Source organism: Physeter macrocephalus, chromosome 14 (assembly GCF_002837175.3).
Source record: "Physeter macrocephalus isolate SW-GA chromosome 14, ASM283717v5, whole genome shotgun sequence".
NCBI lineage: Eukaryota > Metazoa > Chordata > Mammalia > Artiodactyla > Physeteridae > Physeter > Physeter macrocephalus.
Window position 1 is genome coordinate 12,274,369 of NC_041227.1, and position 22,528 is coordinate 12,296,896.

General features: G+C 54.2%; 1 protein-coding gene across 1 annotated transcript in view; it reads left to right on the forward strand.

The window, feature by feature from the left end:
- Window positions 1-22,528, forward strand: part of LOC114487774 (uncharacterized) — a 42,881-nt gene that overhangs the window by 9,013 nt on the left and 11,340 nt on the right. The window lies entirely within an intron of this gene.

Consider the following 22,528-nt stretch of genomic DNA (forward strand, 5'->3'; position numbering starts at 1 on the left):
CCCCTACAACCTTGTCAGGGACCCGTTGAGTAAAGCAGGTCAAAGCTGGTGGGACCTCAGGGGTCATTTCATCACAGTTCTCATCCCAGAGGCGGCAGTGGTAGCCCTGAGGCCCAGGCGTGATGTGACCTGGGCAGGTAGCAGGGGCAGAAGGGGCGCTAGAGTCCTGGTCACTCCTGGGTGGCCCAACCACCTGAGTGCCACGCCGTGGTCCTCCAGAGACAGAGGAGGGCGTTCAGACACTGAACCAACGGTAAAAAATCATGTTGTGTCCTAAAGGGGAAACAAGAAAAAGCAAGTAATTGCTATATTCCATCATTACTGGTTGCTTCAATGAACACAGATTCAAAAGAAGGAAATGTAGCATTTTTATTGAAGTATAGAGAAGCCTGAGGGGGTGTGGGGAAGCTAAATGGGCCACCCTTCGGTCTTCATAGCTATTTTCACATCAGGCCACATCTCACCCCCCTGGGGTGATGGTAAATGCTGCTTGCAGGCCCTCAAAGAATTGGTAATTTCCATATTACTTTATAAATCTTCAAAGTGTATGTACACTTGGTTTCCTCTAGCCATTCATTTCACAAATGTTTATTGAACACCTACTGTGTGCTGGACCCTGAACGGGGCTGGAGGTTGTTCAGCAGTGAGCAAGGCAGGCAAGGGCCCCCCTCCAAACGGAGCTGGTGTCCTCATGGGGCGTTCGGTGAGAATAAGCAAGTGCATAAAGGAGTGAACCAGAGGAAGTCAGGGAGCGATGAGCGCGTTGAGGAATCGAAACCACGGCGGGCGCGTGATTGGGGGAGGGGGCGTCACGCTGGATCCGAGGTGGGGAGTGGGCTCTCTGAGGAGCTGGATGTGAGCTGAGCCCCAGACGCTGCCTGGGGAGGAGCTGCCTGGGGAGGTCCGTGGGGGGAGGGCTCAGGCAGAGCCGGAACCTGAGCAAGAGGCCTCACAGCCTCTAAATCGGCAGCACGCACGCGGCTCTGGGGCGGCAGCAGCCGCGCGGCTGGCCCTGCTGTTCTGCCCGTGTCTCTGCCCCTGTGCACGGAGGGCGTCACTGTGACGGCCAGTTGGCTGCCAACTCAGGCCCCGGGCACGAGGCCGCCCCACTGGATAACTGTATTTCTTAATCTCTCCCTTCAGCAAATGGAGGGACGTGGACTCTAGAGCTTCACCCCTGTAATCAACAAGTCTTCCAGGTCTCGGGTTTGTCCTTCAGGTATGATTTTCTTCATTCATTCATGCATTCACTCAGTCACTCACGCATTGCACAGATGTTTATGAAGTGTCCGCTGCGTGTCCGACCTGTGCTGAGCGCTGGGAACAAAGCCGTGAACCAAACGGAAAGACCCCTCCCTACAGGACCCGCACGTCCTAACACGGAGGGACGAACGCTGCCGTCAGCTGGTAAAAGGGACGGTGTCAGCGCTGGTCGGTGCTTTGGCGAGAAGTGAAGCAGGGAGGGGGACACTGAGTGTGGAGGATGCGGTCGGGGTGTTATTTTAAAAGTGGGGTGAGGGAGGCCCCCTGAGAAAGCGACAGAGAGGGAGCAGCCCTCTCTCACTGTTGTGGCCTCTCCCGTTGCGGAGCACAGGCTCCGGACGCGCAGGCTCAGCGGCCATGGCTCACGGGCCCAGCCGCTCCGCGGCACGTGGGATCTTCCCGGACCGGGGCACGAACCCGCGTCCCCTGCGTCGGCAGGCGGACTCTCAACCACTGCGCCACCAGGGAAGCCCAGAACTCACTTCTTTAGCTGTCCCAGAGCCCCAGGGCTGGGCTGCGGCGTGGCGGCTGACACACCCACTCCAGGCCCCCGCGTGGCTGAGTGGCCCCGGGGCCCGCTCTGCCCGGGCCTCTCGTTTGTGGCATTTCTCACGTTCACCCCCTCCCGAGTCTGGCCCGTGTTTGAGCCTCATTACATCTGGCACAGAGAACGAGGCTCAGCAAACGGCTCATGAAGCATCTTTTTAAAGGTTAATGGTCACTGGCGAGGGAAGAAAGGGCCACTGAGCATCTACGCCTCTTTGATGATGTGGATTTTTCAGTTAAGTGAAAGTGAGAGTCGCGTCTCCTTACAGGCACCTGGTCTGATTACCAAGCAGCCAGGGAGGCCTCGGGGTGTCTTGGAGGCTGGAACCATCAGCCCGGGGTGAGCTACGAGCGCTTTACATGAGCTGCTCCCAGGTGAGGGGTGGAGGGTCAGGCCCACCCCCAGCCCCCCTGCCGGCTCCACCCAGGTGAGCCCTGTGTGTGTGGAGAGGCGGTTCTGGAGGATTCCACGCTCAGGCCGGTAAGCTCCGGGAGGGCAGGGATAAGGTCTCTTCTCGGATTCATGGCACATGGTGCCTGGCACCTGCTCCAGCCACGCCAGATGTGCAGGTATGGGGTTAATGTCAGGTAATGGGTTCTGCTCAATGACTCAGGCAAGGAGGGAAATCGGCCCCAGTGCTCTCCTGGTCACACCTACCCAGACTCACACGGTATTTCCTGTTAAATTATTTCAGTCATTCAGTTATTCAGTAATGATCTATTGAGCACCCACTATATTAGTTACCATTGCTGTGAACAAACCATGGCAAACTTAACAGCTTAAACAACACTCATTTATTATGTCTTAGTTCCTATGGGTCAGGAGTCTGGTCACTGCTTTTCTGGGTCCCCTGCTCAGGGGTCTTACAGACTACAGCTGAGGTGTCAGCCAGGACTGGGCCCTCATCTGAAGGCCTGACTGGGGAATGATCCACTGCCAAACTCACTCACGTGGTGGTTGACAGGATTTGGCTCTTTTGGGGTGGTTTTGCTGAGGGCCTCAGTTCCTAGCTGGCTTTGGCTGAGGGGCACCTTTGCTTCCTTTCCAGTGGGGTTCTCCCCAACACGGTAACATTCTTCATCAAATTTAGCAAAGGAGCAAGGCTTCTAGCAAGACGGAAGCTGCTATTTTATGTAGCCTAATCATGAATCAACACACCGTCAATGTTGAGATCTTCTGTTGGTGAGAAGGAAGTGACACAAGGGGAAGGGATCATACAAGGCAGTGATCCAGGAGATAAGGATCTTTGGGGTCATCTCAGAAGATGCCTACTGCAGTGGATTGTGGCGGACAAACTCCAAGATGACCCCCGATGATGCCCGTCTCCTGGTACTCCTGTCTTGTGTGATGATACCTCCCTTCCAAGCCCCCAGGTGTGGGTGGGACCTAGGACTTGATCCTAAGCAATAAAATATGGAAATGTAATGGGGTGTCACTTCAGTGGCTTAGCTTATGATTGTGACTTTTTGTCTCCCTAGCAGACTCTTTCTCTTGCTTTGATGAAGCAAGTTGTCATGTTGGGGAGACTCAAGTGTCAAGGAACCGAGGGTGGCCTCTGGCCAACAGCCAGCTAGGAACTAAGACCCTAAGTCCAAGGCCTGCAGGGAGTTAATTTCCAACAACAGCCATATGAGCTTGAAAGCAGACCCTTCTGCAGCAGAGCCTTCAAATGAGACCCCAGCCCACCCGACACCTTGAATACAGCCTGCACGAGATGCTGGAAAAGGGGACCCAGCTAAGCCATGCCCATAATCCTGACTCACAGAACCCGTGAGAGAATGAATACATGTTGCTGTGAGCCGCTGAGTGTATGGTAATTTGTTACACAACAAGAGAAAACGAATACACCCATTTAATGCCGGTCCCTGAGCTGGGCCTTCCGGAAAGCTTTCTCTACAGAGAGGAGCTTCAGAAATGTTCTGACATTTGTTTCACTCAGGCAGTTTCAAGTGAACACCCTTGATAACCCCATTTCATGTTTGGGAGGAAAACACTGATTAACAAAACCTGGGGAAACATGAGGCATTTAAATGCAGCTGCAGTTTTGAAACCGTTCAGAGGTCAGCTGTGAGCTGCTACCCTGCTGAAAGGGCCGTGATTACTCGCATGATGGGATTTGGTCTGGGAAGAGATGGTGAAGAGGACGGGGCTCCGTAAAGGTCTTCAGGCTGATGGTGGGTTGTCCACATGGGCATTCGGTGCAGAACAAGGGAAGGAATGAGATGCAGCCAAAGGATGCAAATTGGACACCAGGAAGCCCCGGAGATCATCCTTCTCTGTCTTCTACCCCCACTGTGATCCCCTGGTCCAGGCCATCTGCCCGGTTGACTCCAGCTGTCTTTTCACTGGTCTTCCGATTGTGTGACTTCACATGCTTAGGCATCCAATGACAGTCTTCCCCAGCAGAATGCGAAGCCCCAGGGCACCAGGGACCTTGTTTAGTTCCCCGCAGCCTAGTGGCATAGGCACTTCCTGGCACAGAGTAGCCACCAGTCGACATTGGCCAGATGGCTGCATTGTCTGCCCTCAGAATGCGTGGCAGAGATGGTTATGAATCTCCCAAGAGGACACGTACACCTGATAAGGACAGATGCTCAGCATCGAGGCTGGTTTCAACGTGGGGTCTCTAGAAGGTGTTGCAAAGGGCCTGCAGAACCACTTAAAAGACCCCCCCCCCCCCGGTCAGGTTGATTCTTTGGTGAAGAGTTATCACTGCTGCCTAAGCTCCCTGACAGATCACCTTGCTGGGGTTTTGCTTGCCGTTTGCCAAAGGATTCCCTTCAAAGCTCCATCCGGCTGTGACCCTGAGAACCCGGACAGACCGCACTGGCCCCATTCTCCCAGGTGACTATTCAGGAAGCATGGCTTGAGCGCCTGCAGCATGCCAGGCACTGTGCCCAGTGCTGGGGTATGACACGGCACAAAACACACGTGTCCCCATCCTCATGGAGCTTATGTACTAGTGGAGGGTGAGGGAGAGTGAAGACATAAACTCACAAGTGAACGAGACATTTGCAGGCGGGGTAAGTGCCCCGAAGGGAATACGTGCGGCACAGAGTTGACAGTGATGGTGGGAGCCTCAGCGTGATGAAGGGGGCCTCTCGGAGGAGGTGGTGACATTTGGGGTCTGAAGGATGAGGTGGAACGAGCCACGTGAAAATCTGGGAAGAGTGTGTTCCTGGCAGAGGGACCAGCCAGTGCAAATGACCTGAGATGGAAAAGAGCTTGGCAAGTTCAGAGGTCAGAAGGAGGTCCCTGTGGCTGGAGCATAGAGATGGGACAGGTTGCCTCGATGAGGAGGGTGGGTTTTGTTCTAAGAGTAATGGGGTGTCATGGTTGTTTGAGCAGGACAGAGACGCAATCTTTACATTTTACAAAGACCCCTCAGGCCGCCCTGTTGACAGCAGACTGAGGGGAACAGGGGTGGACCTGGGAGATGGGTTGAAACTGGTGTGGGAGTGATTATACCTACCAGGACCGTCAAGGAAAAACAGAAGCAAAGCCCAAACTGCACTCTTTCTCCTTTGGCTCACAGTTATCTTTTGAACAATTTTGCAAAAAACAAAAACCCCCAAATGAAACAAAACAAAACCCACACACATTGTGTCTGTTGTCTATGGCTTTTGCAATAAAAAGGTAGCAGTGAATATTTATGAAGCACCGCCAGGTGCTGGGGAGGGAAAGACAAAACCTTATGATTTTGACCCTCGAGGACCTTAAATGTTGAACTGAGACTATATTTCAAAATGGTGTTTCCCCAAAGAGCGGCAGGTGCCCACAGGAGATAATACCTGAACCAGCATTAGCAGCACAGAAGCCCACAGTGCAAAACGCATTTCCTTACCAAGGCTCCCTTAGTCTCCTGGATGTTCACCCTTCGGTGCTGGTGTGACTTTACCGCCTCTCTGGGCCTTTCTACCTCTCGTCACCAGAGGGAAGGGGCACAGGCTTCAGCAGCCTCTGGCTAGAAAGTGATATCACTGCTTTGTTTTCATTGTATTTGTTTTTATGGATTCTCTTCTATTTATGGCAAGTGACATTAATTTTTTCATTTGCGATAGTGGAATATCTAATTCCCTTTAAAAAGGTACTTGAATAAAAAAAACTGACTGAAAGCTGAACTGTGACCAGGTGAAAATACAGATAGAATGCAGCTGTCTCAAGGAGGCACAGGAATATCATTTGTAAACATGAATCGGATAGTGTCACCCCCCCTGCTCAGAATCTTCCAGTGTCTCCTCCTACTCAGAAGAAAGCCCACACTCCTCACCGTGCTGATCTGGGCCCTGGGTGGCTCTCAGACCTCATGTCCTCCCTTGCTCTTTGTCACTCCACTCCGGCCACACTGATCATTCCCACCGCAGGGCCTTTGCACGTGCTCTTTCCTCAGCCTGGACTCTCTTCCTCCAGAAATGTATGTGGCCCCATGAGTCAGGGCGACTCCGGCTGCATGTGGCACATGGGACAGCAGGTGCCTGTCCACACAGGGACATCCGTGACTCAATCCAGCTAACTGTGGTACTGGAGAAGGCAGGCTCATTGTGGACAGGCATTTCTTTATGGGAAAATCCTAAAAAACCCTAATCTTATTAGGAAACTTCTTGATTTTTAAATCTTAGCATCCAATTTGAAATAGTAAAATTATTGTGTCAGAAAAACAATCTGTGAATGAATCCTGACCTGCAGGTTCTGTTAGGTGATATCAGGATGGTGGCCTTGCAGCGTCCTGCATTCCAGAATGTGGGAACAAGATCCAAACATGACAGGCCCAGATACCACCAGGCCAGATGCAGGGGGTGGGGTGGAGTGGAGGCTGTGCAGCGGGGGAGGTGGTCACCCTGATTAGGGAACAGAAGAGAATTTAAGGAGGGGACCAGAGAGAGGGACCTGTGTGAGTTTTCTAGGGCTGCTGTAATGAATGACTGCAAACTGCATGGCTCGAAGCAACAGAAATGTATTCTCTCTCAGTTCAGGAGATCAGAAGTCCAAACTCAAGGTGCTGGCAGGGTTGGTTTCTTCTGCAGGCTCTGAGGCAGAAACTGCCCTGGGCCTCTTTCTTAGTTTCTGGTGGATGCCGGCAATCCTTGGCGTTCCTTGGCTTGTAGCTGCATCACTCCCATCTCTGCCTTCTTCTTCCTGATGTTGTCCTCTGTGTCTCTGTTAAAATTTCCCTCTTCTTATAAGGACACCAGTCATACTGGTGTCCAATAGGACTTCATCTTAAGTTGATTACATCCTCAAAGATCCTATTTTCGAATAAGGTCCCATTTATATATGCTGGGGGTTAGGACTTCAACATGTCCTTTTGGGGAGACAGTTCAACTCACAGAAGGACTTAAAGGTCTGGTGTGAGGCTTGCGTAGTGATAAGTGAGGGGCGGGTAGGGCAGAGTGCTTGGGGCACTGCACCCTCAAGGTAAAGATTCAGGGGGTTGAAGGGCAGAGCTCAAAAAGGAGGGGTTTCCTTTGAGTATAGAGTTTGTTCACCACTTGGGGTATAAGGAGGAAAGCAGAACTGCTCAAAGCTGGAGGTTCAGACCCCACCATCTACCCAGGGATGGTGGCAGTAACCTCCTCCTCGGTCCTGGTCTTCCCCCTTTGGCCCAGTAGTCCACACTCCACACAGCAGCCAGAGGGATCTACTAAAGATAGATAGAAAATCAGGTCTTGTCAGACCCTTTATTTCTATCACCATGACCCCAAGGCTCTGCCTGATCTGGCCCGTGACTGCTTCTCCCTCATTACCACATACCTCTCTCCTTGGAGCTCAGACTCCAGCATCACAGGCCTGCTTTCTGTTTCTCACCACCCACAACCAGCTTTGTCCTGCCTCAGGGCCTTTGCACATGCTATCCTCATGGCCAGAAATACTCTGTTCCCATCTTTTCACAAGCCTGCTCCTGCTCAACCTTCAGGTCTCAGACATTCTGAGACCTTCCTCAAAGTCTTCACCTCCACCCACTACTCTTAGTCAGCTGAGCCTCTTCTATTTCCTTCATAGCATGTACCAGAGTCGGAAAAAGCTTTTTGTTTATTGTGTTATTGATTTATTACCTGTCTGCCCCACTGGACTGTGGACTTCACAAGGGCAGGGACTGTGCCTATTCTCTGCTGTGTCCCCAGTGCCTGGAACAGTGCCTGGCACACAGGAGGTGCTTGTCTAATATTTGTTCAGTAATGTTGAAAGTTAGATAATGTACGTGAGAAGAAAACAGGGCCTGACTGATGACACAAGGTTGTCGAGGTTTGCTACAAGGTTCTTCTTCATGGCCAAGTGGGCACCTGGAATCTGAGAGGTGGTAGACGATATGGAGAGAGGAAGGAGCCGTCAAGGCACACTGCCATCAAGGCAGTGTGAGGACAATTCCGAAAAACAATGAAACATAGCTGTGCTGCCTGTCTCCCTGGACACATCGTTATCCTCCCAGGAAGGGAAGATCAGCCCAGTGGAATTGGGTCCCATCTGTCAGGAGGACATGAAGGGACCTCGGCAGCCAATTAGTGGGAGCGGCTTTCCAGGCAGCTGACGGCAGTTGGGACAAACACAGGAATGTTGCTTCTCCTGCATCCACACCTGTCCTCATCCCGTGGAATTTCCGCGTGTACAAAACTGACGTTCTTCTAGTGACCATTCTGCGAGGTGGGTGCCTGGTGGGCTGCCTGAGCGTCATTTAGAATTTGCAGGCTTTGTTCAAAGGTCCGATGGCGCTCAGCATAGGGACAGGGGGCTGCGGACCCCAGAGGCTCTCTGACGAGGTGCAGGGACAGAAGGTCCTCTCGGGGAGCCAGAAGTGAGATCAGGGACTCCTGTGCTCGGGGTCTTCACAGACCAGGCTCCTGCTGTTGGACAGAGGGCCCGGCAGGAAGGTGTGCGGTTCAGGGGTGTCAGTGGGACCTGTTGCTGAGGACAGGAGATGCCCAGGAAGGCAGATGCTGAGCTGAAGATCTAGAAGGGAAATCGAGGAGGAGGAGGGAAGGTCAAGGATAAAGGCAGAGGGGAGAGAGGGAAGATGGGAGGAACCCGGGAGAAAGGGAGGCCTACCTACTGCTCTCCATCTAATGGGGCAGGTGAGTGTGGAGTCGGGTTCCTGGGCCAGATCCTGGGGCTGCCCCTGACATATCTGAGGTCTTGGGCAAGTCACCTAATCTCTCTGAGCCTCAGTCTCCTCATCTGTCAAATAGGGATGGTGTTAGTCCCCGCCCCATGGGTGACTGTGAGCTTAACTGATGACCGTAAAACCCTTAGAACAGTGCTGGTCCTGTTGCAAACGTCAGCCCTTATTATCCCCACCTCCAAATTATTTACTGTGATCCCATTGGTGCTGCATCAGGGTGGCAAACCCCAAAGCTGATCATGGCAGGAAAGTGACATAAAGGAATGAGGCGGGCAGGGAGTAAGGCAATAGGGAGTGGTGGGGACTGGAGAGAACTGGAGAACTTCTGCTTTGTCTAAAGGGAGTGGCTGCCATCAGCTCCAGTGCTGGGCAGGAATGGGAGCCCCAGTGTTGACACATGCTCTCTTTTTTAAAGAGAATCTGGAAATTCTGTTTTTATGTAAAACCTCCTGACTTTAAAATGTTGACAAATACTTTCATTTAAAAAATATTTTCCCTACACTTTCCCCAACACACCCTGGCTATGGGTGAAGATGCCTGTGGGGCTGTGAGGTTTTGACTCTCGCACTTCAGATTATTGCATAGTATGTTCTTCAGATGAGGAAACGGAGGCACAGAGAATTTAAGCAACTTACCCAAGGTCACACAGCAGGCAGTGGCAGAGCTGGATTTGAACCAGGGAGGTGACTCCAGAGCCCATGCTGTTCCCCAGTCGGCTCTGCCACCTCCTAGGCTGCAAAAGGGAATGAGGATGTCTTCCTGGAATACTATAGAGATTTCTCTGGGAGGCAGGGGGATGGCACAGGACCCCCAGGCTGTGGGACCCAGAACGACCAGATCAGGTGGGAGGCCTGTGGTGGTCTAGAGTGCTGGCTGTCCCCAGGTGGCCAGGGTGGAACCAGCTCCGCTAACCCCTTCCCTGGGTGAGGGCTGTGTTATTTGCTCCCCCCTAATCCTCCAAGCCTGCAGCCCAGCCCCAGGCCTCCAATCCCAAGACCACCCAGTTGAGACTGGAAGGAAAACCTGCCCTTGTAAGTGGAATCAGGTGAAATCTGGCTGTAAATTAGTCTATCAGAAACCAAAAGGCTGTGTCACAAGCATGGCCGGTGTGGCTGTCACTGTCAGCTGCATGGAAATGACGGAGATGAGACGGACAGCATCTGTCCAGAGGGGAGCTAGAGGAGGGAATGTCGTGGACGATGGAAGGAGGACAGGCCTGCCCCCAGCAGACATGTCGTCCGCAGAGAACTGGCCCGGGACGGGGAGATGCCCCCGCAGTGGGTAGCATGTGGTTTGAGGCTGGAACGTCGGACACACAGGAGCGATTGACTGGTGGTCTCCTGGGAGCTGGGGGTGCATCTTGGCCAGATGGTGGGGTCCTCACAGCCTCAGCCCCTTTGTGTGTGGGGGGTGATGGCCCTCTGCCCTGTCCCTCTGAAGGTGGCCATAAGGGAGGGAAGCCAAAGAGCTCAGTGTTGGACAGACGGGGAAGCGAGCCCCACTTCCCACCAGGCCAGTGACTCTGAGCCTCAGTTTCTCCAGCTGTCGAGTGGGGCTAATATCAACCTATACGGACTGTCTGCTGGTGCGAGGCCCTAGTTAAGCATCTTTAATTCCTGGGGGCAGGGACTTTATTATCCTCATTTACAGCTGAGAAAACAGAGGCACAGAGAGGTTAAGTCACTTATCTGGGGTCACACAGTTGCTATCTGTGGTCTGGGAAGAGATGGTGAAGAAGACGGGGCTCCGTAAAGGTCTTCAGGCTGATGGTGGGTTGTCCACATGGGCATTCGGTGCAGAACAAGGGAAGGAATGAGATGCAGCCAAAGGATGCAAATTGGACACCAGGAAGCCCCGGAGATCATCCTTCTCTGTCTTCTACCCCCACTGTGATCCCCTGGTCCAGGCCATCTGCCCGGTTGACTCCAGCTGTCTTTTCACTGGTCTTCCGATTGTGTGACTTCACATGCTTAGGCATCCAATGACAGTCTTCCCCAGCAGAATGCGAAGCCCCAGGGCACCAGGGACCTTGTTTAGTTCCCCGCAGCCTAGTGGCATAGGCACTTCCTGGCACAGAGTAGCCACCAGTCGACATTGGCCAGATGGCTGCATTGTCTGCCCTCAGAATGCGTGGCAGAGATGGTTATGGAGTCTCCCAAGGGGACACGTACACCTGATAAGGACAGATGCTCAGCATCGAGGCTGGTTTCAACGTGGGGTCTCTAGAAGGTGTTGCAAAGGGCCTGCAGAACCACTTAAAAGACCCCCCCCCCCCGGTCAGGTTGATTCTTTGGTGAAGAGTTATCACTGCTGCCTAAGCTCCCTGACAGATCACCGTGCTGGGGTTTTGCTTGCCGTTTGCCAAAGGATTCCCTTCAAAGCTCCATCCGGCTGTGACCCTGAGAACCCGGACAGACCGCACTGGCCCCATTCTCCCAGGTGACTATTCAGGAAGCATGGCTTGAGCGCCTGCAGCATGCCAGGCACTGTGCCCAGTGCTGGGGTATGACACGGCACAAAACACACGTGTCCCCATCCTCATGGAGCTTATGTACTAGTGGAGGGTGAGGGAGAGTGAAGACATAAACTCACAAGTGAACGAGACATTTGCAGGCGGGGTAAGTGCCCCGAAGGGAATACGTGCGGCACAGAGTTGACAGTGATGGTGGGAGCCTCAGCGTGATGAAGGGGGCCTCTCGGAGGAGGTGGTGACATTTGGGGTCTGAAGGATGAGGTGGAACGAGCCACGTGAAAATCTGGGAAGAGTGTGTTCCTGGCAGAGGGACCAGCCAGTGCAAATGACCTGAGATGGAAAAGAGCTTGGCAAGTTCAGAGGTCAGAAGGAGGTCCCTGTGGCTGGAGCATAGAGATGGGACAGGTTGCCTCGATGAGGAGGGTGGGTTTTGTTCTAAGAGTAATGGGGTGTCATGGTTGTTTGAGCAGGACAGAGACGCAATCTTTACATTTTACAAAGACCCCTCAGGCCGCCCTGTTGACAGCAGACTGAGGGGAACAGGGGTGGACCTGGGAGATGGGTTGAAACTGGTGTGGGAGTGATTATACCTACCAGGACCGTCAAGGAAAAACAGAAGCAAAGCCCAAACTGCACTCTTTCTCCTTTGGCTCACAGTTATCTTTTGAACAATTTTGCAAAAAACAAAAACCCCCAAATGAAACAAAACAAAACCCACACACATTGTGTCTGTTGTCTATGGCTTTTGCAATAAAAAGGTAGCAGTGAATATTTATGAAGCACCGCCAGGTGCTGGGGAGGGAAAGACAAAACCTTATGATTTTGACCCTCGAGGACCTTAAATGTTGAACTGAGACTATATTTCAAAATGGTGTTTCCCCAAAGAGCGGCAGGTGCCCACAGGAGATAATACCTGAACCAGCATTAGCAGCACAGAAGCCCACAGTGCAAAACGCATTTCCTTACCAAGGCTCCCTTAGTCTCCTGGATGTTCACCCTTCGGTGCTGGTGTGACTTTACCGCCTCTCTGGGCCTTTCTACCTCTCGTCACCAGAGGGAAGGGGCACAGGCTTCAGCAGCCTCTGGCTAGAAAGTGATATCACTGCTTTGTTTTCATTGTATTTGTTTTTATGGATTCTCTTCTATTTATGGCAAGTGACATTAATTTTTTCATTTGCGATAGTGGAATATCTAATTCCCTTTAAAAAGGTACTTGAATAAAAAAAACTGACTGAAAGCTGAACTGTGACCAGGTGAAAATACAGATAGAATGCAGCTGTCTCAAGGAGGCACAGGAATATCATTTGTAAACATGAATCGGATAGTGTCACCCCCCCTGCTCAGAATCTTCCAGTGTCTCCTCCTACTCAGAAGAAAGCCCACACTCCTCACCGTGCTGATCTGGGCCCTGGGTGGCTCTCAGACCTCATGTCCTCCCTTGCTCTTTGTCACTCCACTCCGGCCACACTGATCATTCCCACCGCAGGGCCTTTGCACGTGCTCTTTCCTCAGCCTGGACTCTCTTCCTCCAGAAATGTATGTGGCCCCATGAGTCAGGGCGACTCCGGCTGCATGTGGCACATGGGACAGCAGGTGCCTGTCCACACAGGGACATCCGTGACTCAATCCAGCTAACTGTGGTACTGGAGAAGGCAGGCTCATTGTGGACAGGCATTTCTTTATGGGAAAATCCTAAAAAACCCTAATCTTATTAGGAAACTTCTTGATTTTTAAATCTTAGCATCCAATTTGAAATAGTAAAATTATTGTGTCAGAAAAACAATCTGTGAATGAATCCTGACCTGCAGGTTCTGTTAGGTGATATCAGGATGGTGGCCTTGCAGCGTCCTGCATTCCAGAATGTGGGAACAAGATCCAAACATGACAGGCCCAGATACCACCAGGCCAGATGCAGGGGGTGGGGTGGAGTGGAGGCTGTGCAGCGGGGGAGGTGGTCACCCTGATTAGGGAACAGAAGAGAATTTAAGGAGGGGACCAGAGAGAGGGACCTGTGTGAGTTTTCTAGGGCTGCTGTAATGAATGACTGCAAACTGCATGGCTCGAAGCAACAGAAATGTATTCTCTCTCAGTTCAGGAGATCAGAAGTCCAAACTCAAGGTGCTGGCAGGGTTGGTTTCTTCTGCAGGCTCTGAGGCAGAAACTGCCCTGGGCCTCTTTCTTAGTTTCTGGTGGATGCCGGCAATCCTTGGCGTTCCTTGGCTTGTAGCTGCATCACTCCCATCTCTGCCTTCTTCTTCCTGATGTTGTCCTCTGTGTCTCTGTTAAAATTTCCCTCTTCTTATAAGGACACCAGTCATACTGGTGTCCAATAGGACTTCATCTTAAGTTGATTACATCCTCAAAGATCCTATTTTCGAATAAGGTCCCATTTATATATGCTGGGGGTTAGGACTTCAACATGTCCTTTTGGGGAGACAGTTCAACTCACAGAAGGACTTAAAGGTCTGGTGTGAGGCTTGCGTAGTGATAAGTGAGGGGCGGGTAGGGCAGAGTGCTTGGGGCACTGCACCCTCAAGGTAAAGATTCAGGGGGTTGAAGGGCAGAGCTCAAAACGGAGGGGTTTCCTTTGAGTATAGAGTTTGTTCACCACTTGGGGTATAAGGAGGAAAGCAGAACTGCTCAAAGCTGGAGGTTCAGACCCCACCATCTACCCAGGGATGGTGGCAGTAACCTCCTCCTCGGTCCTGGTCTTCCCCCTTTGGCCCAGTAGTCCACACTCCACACAGCAGCCAGAGGGATCTACTAAAGATAGATAGAAAATCAGGTCTTGTCAGACCCTTTATTTCTATCACCATGACCCCAAGGCTCTGCCTGATCTGGCCCGTGACTGCTTCTCCCTCATTACCACATACCTCTCTCCTTGGAGCTCAGACTCCAGCATCACAGGCCTGCTTTCTGTTTCTCACCACCCACAACCAGCTTTGTCCTGCCTCAGGGCCTTTGCACATGCTATCCTCATGGCCAGAAATACTCTTTTCCCATCTTTTCACAAGCCTGCTCCTGCTCAACCTTCAGGTCTCAGACATTCTGAGACCTTCCTCAAAGTCTTCACCTCCACCCACTACTCTTAGTCAGCTGAGCCTCTTCTATTTCCTTCATAGCATGTACCAGAGTCGGAAAAAGCTTTTTGTTTATTGTGTTATTGATTTATTACCTGTCTGCCCCACTGGACTGTGGACTTCACAAGGGCAGGGACTGTGCCTATTCTCTGCTGTGTCCCCAGTGCCTGGAACAGTGCCTGGCACACAGGAGGTGCTTGTCTAATATTTGTTCAGTAATGTTGAAAGTTAGATAATGTACGTGAGAAGAAAACAGGGCCTGACTGATGACACAAGGTTGTCGAGGTTTGCTACAAGGTTCTTCTTCATGGCCAAGTGGGCACCTGGAATCTGAGAGGTGGTAGACGATATGGAGAGAGGAAGGAGCCGTCAAGGCACACTGCCGTCAAGGCAGTGTGAGGACAATTCCGAAAAACAATGAAACATAGCTGTGCTGCCTGTCTCCCTGGACACATCGTTATCCTCCCAGGAAGGGAAGATCAGCCCAGTGGAATTGGGTCCCATCTGTCAGGAGGACATGAAGGGACCTCGGCAGCCAATTAGTGGGAGCGGCTTTCCAGGCAGCTGACGGCAGTTGGGACAAACACAGGAATGTTGCTTCTCCTGCATCCACACCTGTCCTCATCCCGTGGAATTTCCGCGTGTACAAAACTGACGTTCTTCTAGTGACCATTCTGCGAGGTGGGTGCCTGGTGGGCTGCCTGAGCGTCATTTAGAATTTGCAGGCTTTGTTCAAAGGTCCGATGGCGCTCAGCATAGGGACAGGGGGCTGCGGACCCCAGAGGCTCTCTGACGAGGTGCAGGGACAGAAGGTCCTCTCGGGGAGCCAGAAGTGAGATCAGGGACTCCTGTGCTCGGGGTCTTCACAGACCAGGCTCCTGCTGTTGGACAGAGGGCCCGGCAGGAAGGTGTGCGGTTCAGGGGTGTCAGTGGGACCTGTTGCTGAGGACAGGAGATGCCCAGGAAGGCAGATGCTGAGCTGAAGATCTAGAAGGGAAATCGAGGAGGAGGAGGGAAGGTCAAGGATAAAGGCAGAGGGGAGAGAGGGAAGATGGGAGGAACCCGGGAGAAAGGGAGGCCTACCTACTGCTCTCCATCTAATGGGGCAGGTGAGTGTGGAGTCGGGTTCCTGGGCCAGATCCTGGGGCTGCCCCTGACATATCTGAGGTCTTGGGCAAGTCACCTAATCTCTCTGAGCCTCAGTCTCCTCATCTGTCAAATAGGGATGGTGTTAGTCCCCGCCCCATGGGTGACTGTGAGCTTAACTGATGACCGTAAAACCCTTAGAACAGTGCTGGTCCTGTTGCAAACGTCAGCCCTTATTATCCCCACCTCCAAATTATTTACTGTGATCCCATTGGTGCTGCATCAGGGTGGCAAACCCCAAAGCTGATCATGGCAGGAAAGTGACATAAAGGAATGAGGCGGGCAGGGAGTAAGGCAATAGGGAGTGGTGGGGACTGGAGAGAACTGGAGAACTTCTGCTTTGTCTAAAGGGAGTGGCTGCCATCAGCTCCAGTGCTGGGCAGGAATGGGAGCCCCAGTGTTGACACATGCTCTCTTTTTTAAAGAGAATCTGGAAATTCTGTTTTTATGTAAAACCTCCTGACTTTAAAATGTTGACAAATACTTTCATTTAAAAAATATTTTCCCTACACTTTCCCCAACACACCCTGGCTATGGGTGAAGATGCCTGTGGGGCTGTGAGGTTTTGACTCTCGCACTTCAGATTATTGCATAGTATGTTCTTCAGATGAGGAAACGGAGGCACAGAGAATTTAAGCAACTTACCCAAGGTCACACAGCAGGCAGTGGCAGAGCTGGATTTGAACCAGGGAGGTGACTCCAGAGCCCATGCTGTTCCCCAGTCGGCTCTGCCACCTCCTAGGCTGCAAAAGGGAATGAGGATGTCTTCCTGGAATACTATAGAGATTTCTCTGGGAGGCAGGGGGATGGCACAGGACCCCCAGGCTGTGGGACCCAGAACGACCAGATCAGGTGGGAGGCCTGTGGTGGCCTAGAGTGCTGGCTGTCCCCAGGTGGCCAGGGTGGAACCAGCTCCGCTAACCCCTTCCCTGGGTGAGGGCTGTGTTATTTGCTCCCCCCTAATCCTCCAAGCCTGCAGCCCAGCCCCAGGCCTCCAATCCCAAGACCACCCAGTTGAGACTGGAAGGAAAACCTGCCCTTGTAAGTGGAATCAGGTGAAATCTGGCTGTAAATTAGTCTATCAGAAACCAAAAGGCTGTGTCACAAGCATGGCCGGTGTGGCTGTCACTGTCAGCTGCATGGAAATGACGGAGATGAGACGGACAGCATCTGTCCAGAGGGGAGCTAGAGGAGGGAATGTCGTGGACGATGGAAGGAGGACAGGCCTGCCCCCAGCAGACATGTCGTCCGCAGAGAACTGGCCCGGGACGGGGAGATGCCCCCGCAGTGGGTAGCATGTGGTTTGAGGCTGGAACGTCGGACACACAGGAGCGATTGACTGGTGGTCTCCTGGGAGCTGGGGGTGCATCTTGGCCAGATGGTGGGGTCCTCACAGCCTCAGCCCCTTTGTGTGTGGGGGGTGATGGCCCTCTGCCCTGTCCCTCTGAAGGTGGCCATAAGGGAGGGAAGCCAAAGAGCTCAGTGTTGGACAGACGGGGAAGCGAGCCCCACTTCCCACCAGGCCAGTGACTCTGAGCCTCAGTTTCTCCAGCTGTCGAGTGGGGCTAATATCAACCTATACGGACTGTCTGCTGGTGCGAGGCCCTAGTTAAGCATCTTTAATTCCTGGGGGCAGGGACTTTATTATCCTCATTTACAGCTGAGAAAACAGAGGCACAGAGAGGTTAAGTCACTTATCTGGGGTCACACAGTTGCTATCTGTGGTTAGGACTCCAGACTAGCGAGGATCAAATGGAGCCCTCGGCACCGTGCTGGTGGCCTGGCAGGTGCTCGGGAATGTCAGGTGCTGTTTGCGATCTCATCGTGCTGCGGCCACCAAGAGTACCAGGAGTGAGACCACCGTATCTGCCTCTGGGGGCCGTCGGGAGCAGGAAGCGAGGTGGTGCACGTAGGGCCCAGTGCACTGGCCGCGGCCAAGTCAGCTGACGGGGCCCCGTGGCAGCAGTAGCAGCGGCTCTTGCTGAGGGTTTACAGCGGCTTCTGCCTGTTCTCCGGGCCGAGCGCTTGCCTGCCGGCCCCTCTGAGCCTGCTCCCGGGTGCGGGTCCGGGGCGGGTCTGGGGTTCTTGGGAAGGGGCGGGCGGGCCCAGCTCAGGCCTCCCTCGGGGGCCTGTCCGCCACAGCCACGCCGGGGGGCTGCTCCTGGTGGGCTCGGAAGGATGCCGGGCTGAGCGGCCACAGGCCAAGTTCCTGCCGTCCGGTCTGTGCCCCCAACCCCAGGCCCGCGGCCTGGCAGGCTGCTGGGCAAACCCTGGAGGGGGTGACTTTTGAGGCTCCAGTGGGCACGGCCCTCCTCCTGCCCCCCGGCCCCAGGCTCACTGTGGGACAAACGGCATCTGGTCCAGCACACCCACCACCGGATGTTTCCTGGTACAGAGTTTATCAAATTGCAGGTTGTGGTGCATGAGTGGGTCTTGAAATCAATTTAGAGGGTGGAGCCCTGGCTTAAACTCTGCAATAGACCAGAATAGACTAGATGAGGAAATATCAGAGTGCGTGGCATGCAGTGAAGGGGTGTTTGGGGAAACTTCTGCTTTGTTTTCACATAAATAGGCGCGTGTGTGTGTGGAACATCGTGTGACATGTGTTTCTTACTGCGGTTGCGTTAAAAAATGATTGACAGACTGTCTCATGGGCTTCGTGTCACACAAAGTGTGACACTTGTGTGACTAAGTGTGACAGCCACGCCGGGGCCCAGCGGGCCTGCGCTCTGTAGATTTCGGGGAGGAGACTGTAAAGCCTGGAAAATGAAGGTGGGAGAGAATGGGTCACGGGAGATGGCACCAGGGCTGGCGCAGCAAGGAGCCCCGGGCCGCCCCCGCTCCCCTCCCTGGCTAAGCCGCTCTGCCTCGTTGTCACTTCTCTGCAGCCCGTGTCCCCGCTTTCTGCTTTTCCCAGCACCCATCAGGTCAGATGTTACCACGGTGACTTCGGCTCTGGTTTCTCTTCTGTGAGCCCCCCTGGAGCGCGGGCTCCTGGGAGCCCGTTTCCCGATGCACCCCAGCTCGAGCCCAGCGCGGTGCACAGTAGGGCCTCACCTGTTGGGAGGATGTCTGGGGTGGGGGGAGGTGTGCCGCGCAGGGGTGAGCCCCAGAGAGCAGCGCGGCAGGGGGAGGGGCTCCTCTTTCTGAAAGTCCCCGAGTCCCTGGCCCCGCCCACCACGTGCCCCCTGCCTGGCTTCCTGCTGCGGCCCCTGCGTCGCCCCTGAGGGTCCCAGCTGCCAGGCTGGGCTGTGTGGGAGCCCCAGAGACCGGAGGGGCTGGAAACGAACGCCCCGGGGGCCCAGGCCTGATGGAGTTGGGGCCACGCCCAGCTCTCTTGGCTGCCCTGCCCGTTTGTGCTGCGGGCTCCCCAGCGGGACTGGCCTCTTGTTGCCCACGACGTAACTTGCTGGAGGTGGGCACACGCCCCTTCCCAAGAACCTCAGGCCCATCTTCTGACTGCGCCCTGGGGCTGGACTCCACGGGCTGCAGACAACCCCTTGGCTGGTTCCCAGAGGAACAGGCAGAATGCTCATCGCCTCCTTCCCTGTCTGGTCTCCCTGCCCCACACCCCCGACCGGTACTGTTTGTGATCACCCCCCAGAGGAAATCCTTGGACTTGAAGCCTTGCCTCAGGGTTGGCTTCTGGAGAAACCAAAACAGAGACAGAGGATGGAGGGCTTTCTTCTGGTCTGTGTTTACATTCTGTGCATGTGATGCGTGTATGTATGTATGTAAGTATTTTCCCTGAGTTGGGGTGGATTTGCAAGACCAAAAAATGGGTACAAACTAGTGTCGAGAGTTTTATATGGCAGGCTCCTCCTCCCACCATCCATATGGGGCGGGGGAGGGGGATGGCAGGACAAAGAAGGCAGCCGTGAGAGAAAATGAGGGGGGGGCGGGGGGGAGGCAAGGACGGTGAATGGAGGGGGAAGAGGAAGGAGAAAAGGGGGGATGGGTGCACGTGAGAGAGAGAAGGGAGCGAGGGGGGTCTTGATGGGGCCAGAGGAGCAGCTTCCTCAGTGCTGAGTCAGCAGCCGCCCTGACTCAGAAACTCGAAGCGTCCATGCAGTGACCCCTCAGGCCTCACGGTCTCTGTTAGAACATGAAAGGTGTCCAGCAGATCCTTGGGGCCATTAAGTTTTCATCCCATATGTGTGGGGCTGTGCGTGCAAACTTACACACATGCACACACACACACACATGTGCCCTGTCTCATCCGTACACACTCCCCGCTCAGACACAGCAAGTCAGTGTCATTAAAATGCCAGGCCATGCCTCTGCCTCCTCGCAGAGCCCACGTGACCCTGCTGATCAGAGGAGGCCACGAGTCCGGAGGGTGAGCCCTGGCATCAGTCCACTGCTCTCCATGGCAACCTGGCTGATACCTGTTTGTAAGTTTAAAAGCTCCAGCACTACAGGAGCGCTCACGTTACTTCACGTAGATCAGCTGTTCACTATTCAGTGCTCTCACTGTTAGGCGAGGCAGCGGGGCACAAAATTGGCATCTGCTCTGCGTGTGTGTGTGTGGGAGTGAGTCTGGCGCACAGTTGAGATGAGGGGCTGGGGGCAAAATAGCATTAAAAATACAGCCAGTAGTAATTGGATTATAGTTGTTGATTGCTTTCAAAGTACTTAACACAGTGTATTAATCCCAAAGATATATTACATCCAGTGAATTCTGAAGTGGCTCACTGATAGAACATGGGCTGTAAGAAGAAAGAACACCCTTGCAAGCCTGATCAAATCTCCCATGCGGTCCTGAAGTCACTGGTGCAGGGAGGGATTAACATCCAGGAAGGAGACGTGGGAGAAAACAGGAACATACCCATCAGATGGGTCGGCAATGACGTTGGGGGTCAGGACAGCGGAAGACCCAGGACCCACGTGGCGGGACTCCAGGCTCTGCGTCCCCCGCCCTCTGGGTGTGGGATGAGGTGGGAGGTGGGGCTGGGGGAAAGCGGTGGAGATGGAGAAAGCTGGAGAGAAACGGCCACATCTGGTTCCTCCGTCTGCAGCAGGTCTCAAAGCCAATGTCCCCACGGGCCTGGCAGGTAACAAAAGGAGTGAAGAGGGCTAGACCAGCCACCAGCCAGCACTTCCTGAGGGATTCCCACCTGCCAGACACGTTCCAAGCAGGTTCTGGATGCTGACTCAGCCAGTCCCTCCAGCCCTGTGGTGTGGTTTTGTTACCTTTTCCCTGTAGAAGGGGAAAGACCCGGGGAGGGACCCAGCAAGTGGCCTGTGGACAACGCAGCACAGCAGTTTGGGTGGCAGATCCTGGGTCTCCATGTGGGGACAGTAGGGGGAGGGGTGGAATCGGTGGCAAACTGCGGAGCACGAGCCTGTCTAAAGGGGCTGGTGCCCTGGCCTCGGTGCCACCACAAGCTACCAGGAGAGGACTTGGGCGCAGAGTGGCGCCGTGTCCTGACACCTTAAGAGAATCAAAGTATCAGATGCTCAAGTGAGATCTCAAGTTTTTCACGTGTTGACATGGGATTCACATTTTTCAGAAAACACCTGGAGGGACAGACTCGACACATCTGCTGGCTGGTTTGGGTCCACAGTGTGACCTCTGACTCACTGAGAGAGAATCGTTCTGGAAAGTCGTGAGCATCGGTGTGTGTGGCGCTGGGCTGGCTGGTGCGAGAGGAGGGCTTTTCCCCCAAGACTTTGTCATGTTCGGGGGCACCGCCCACCGAGCTGATGCTGCTTGGAGGGGCGCCTGCTTCGCTCCCCCCGGGTGGCCGGGGAGGGCTCTCTGCAGGGAAGGTGGGGCGGGGCTCGGGGTTACAGGGACCCGATGGGACAGGCCCTGTCCTGACGCAGCTCGCACTCCCCGAGTGGACAGTGACCTCCACTTTCCCGGGGTTGCCCTGGCGGCTGGAAGGTTGGGCAGTGCTGGGCCTGTATTTCCACGTGGCTTCCACGCTGGAGATGGGCTCATCCTGTGGGCCGTGCCCCTCCCCCAGCCTCTGCGGGAGTCCCCTGACCCCCCAGGCCTGTAGGCATTTGCATCTGTAGCCCCGCCCCCATGCAAACCCCCTCTCTCCCCGCCAGGCCAGGGCAGGGTCAGGTTTAGGACACTGTCCTCCTGCCCCTGCGTGGGCAGAGCGACCCCCCCAGCCCAGCCTGGATGGAGGCCCCATAACAACCGACCCCCTCAGAGTGGTCTTCTCTCCTGAAAGGGTCACTTTAAGGATGCCAGGTGGCAGGTGCCAGATTTTGGCATCTGAGGAGCTCCCATAAGCTCCCAGGACCAAAGCAATGCTCTTTTGTCCGCACTGGTGGGGAACAACTGGCCGCTGTCCTTTAATTAGGAGGGGACATGCTCAGCTGTGGCCTCCTGCGGGGCTGCATAAACGTCCATTAAATCAGCCTGTGCGCTCTGTCGCTCCCCGCAGACCGCGAGGGCCCACTGAGGCCAAGGGGGAGCCCCCAGCCCCAGTCTGGCTCCGGAGTCCAGCACAGCGGCCAAGAGAAAACGCCAGTCAGCCCAGATTCCTGGCAGCTGATCTATCGGGCAAATTATTTCTTGCAAATTAACTCTTAAGACTGAAATCCGGGCAGGACTCTGCAAGTTCACGGGCACCTATTATCTGCTGGTTTCAGGCGCCTGGGTGCACCTAGGGGCAGGGTGCTCGTCCGCGGGTGGGAGATGTTTTGGAAACTGGCCGCTGGGATCGGCCAGGCGCCTCCTCTTCTGCTTCTCGTCCCCGATGGAAGATGGTTCTGGCCGGGGATGCGGCTCCAAGGCCTTCTCCTGCGTCTCCAGGAGCCCCGGGGCCAGGCGTGACGGGCGTGATTCAAGCACCATTTCCTGCTGTCGGAAGGGGCCACAGGCAGTGTCCCGGGCCTTCCCCATCCCGGGGGCCGCCCGTCTGAGGCCGCGCATGGGCACAAAG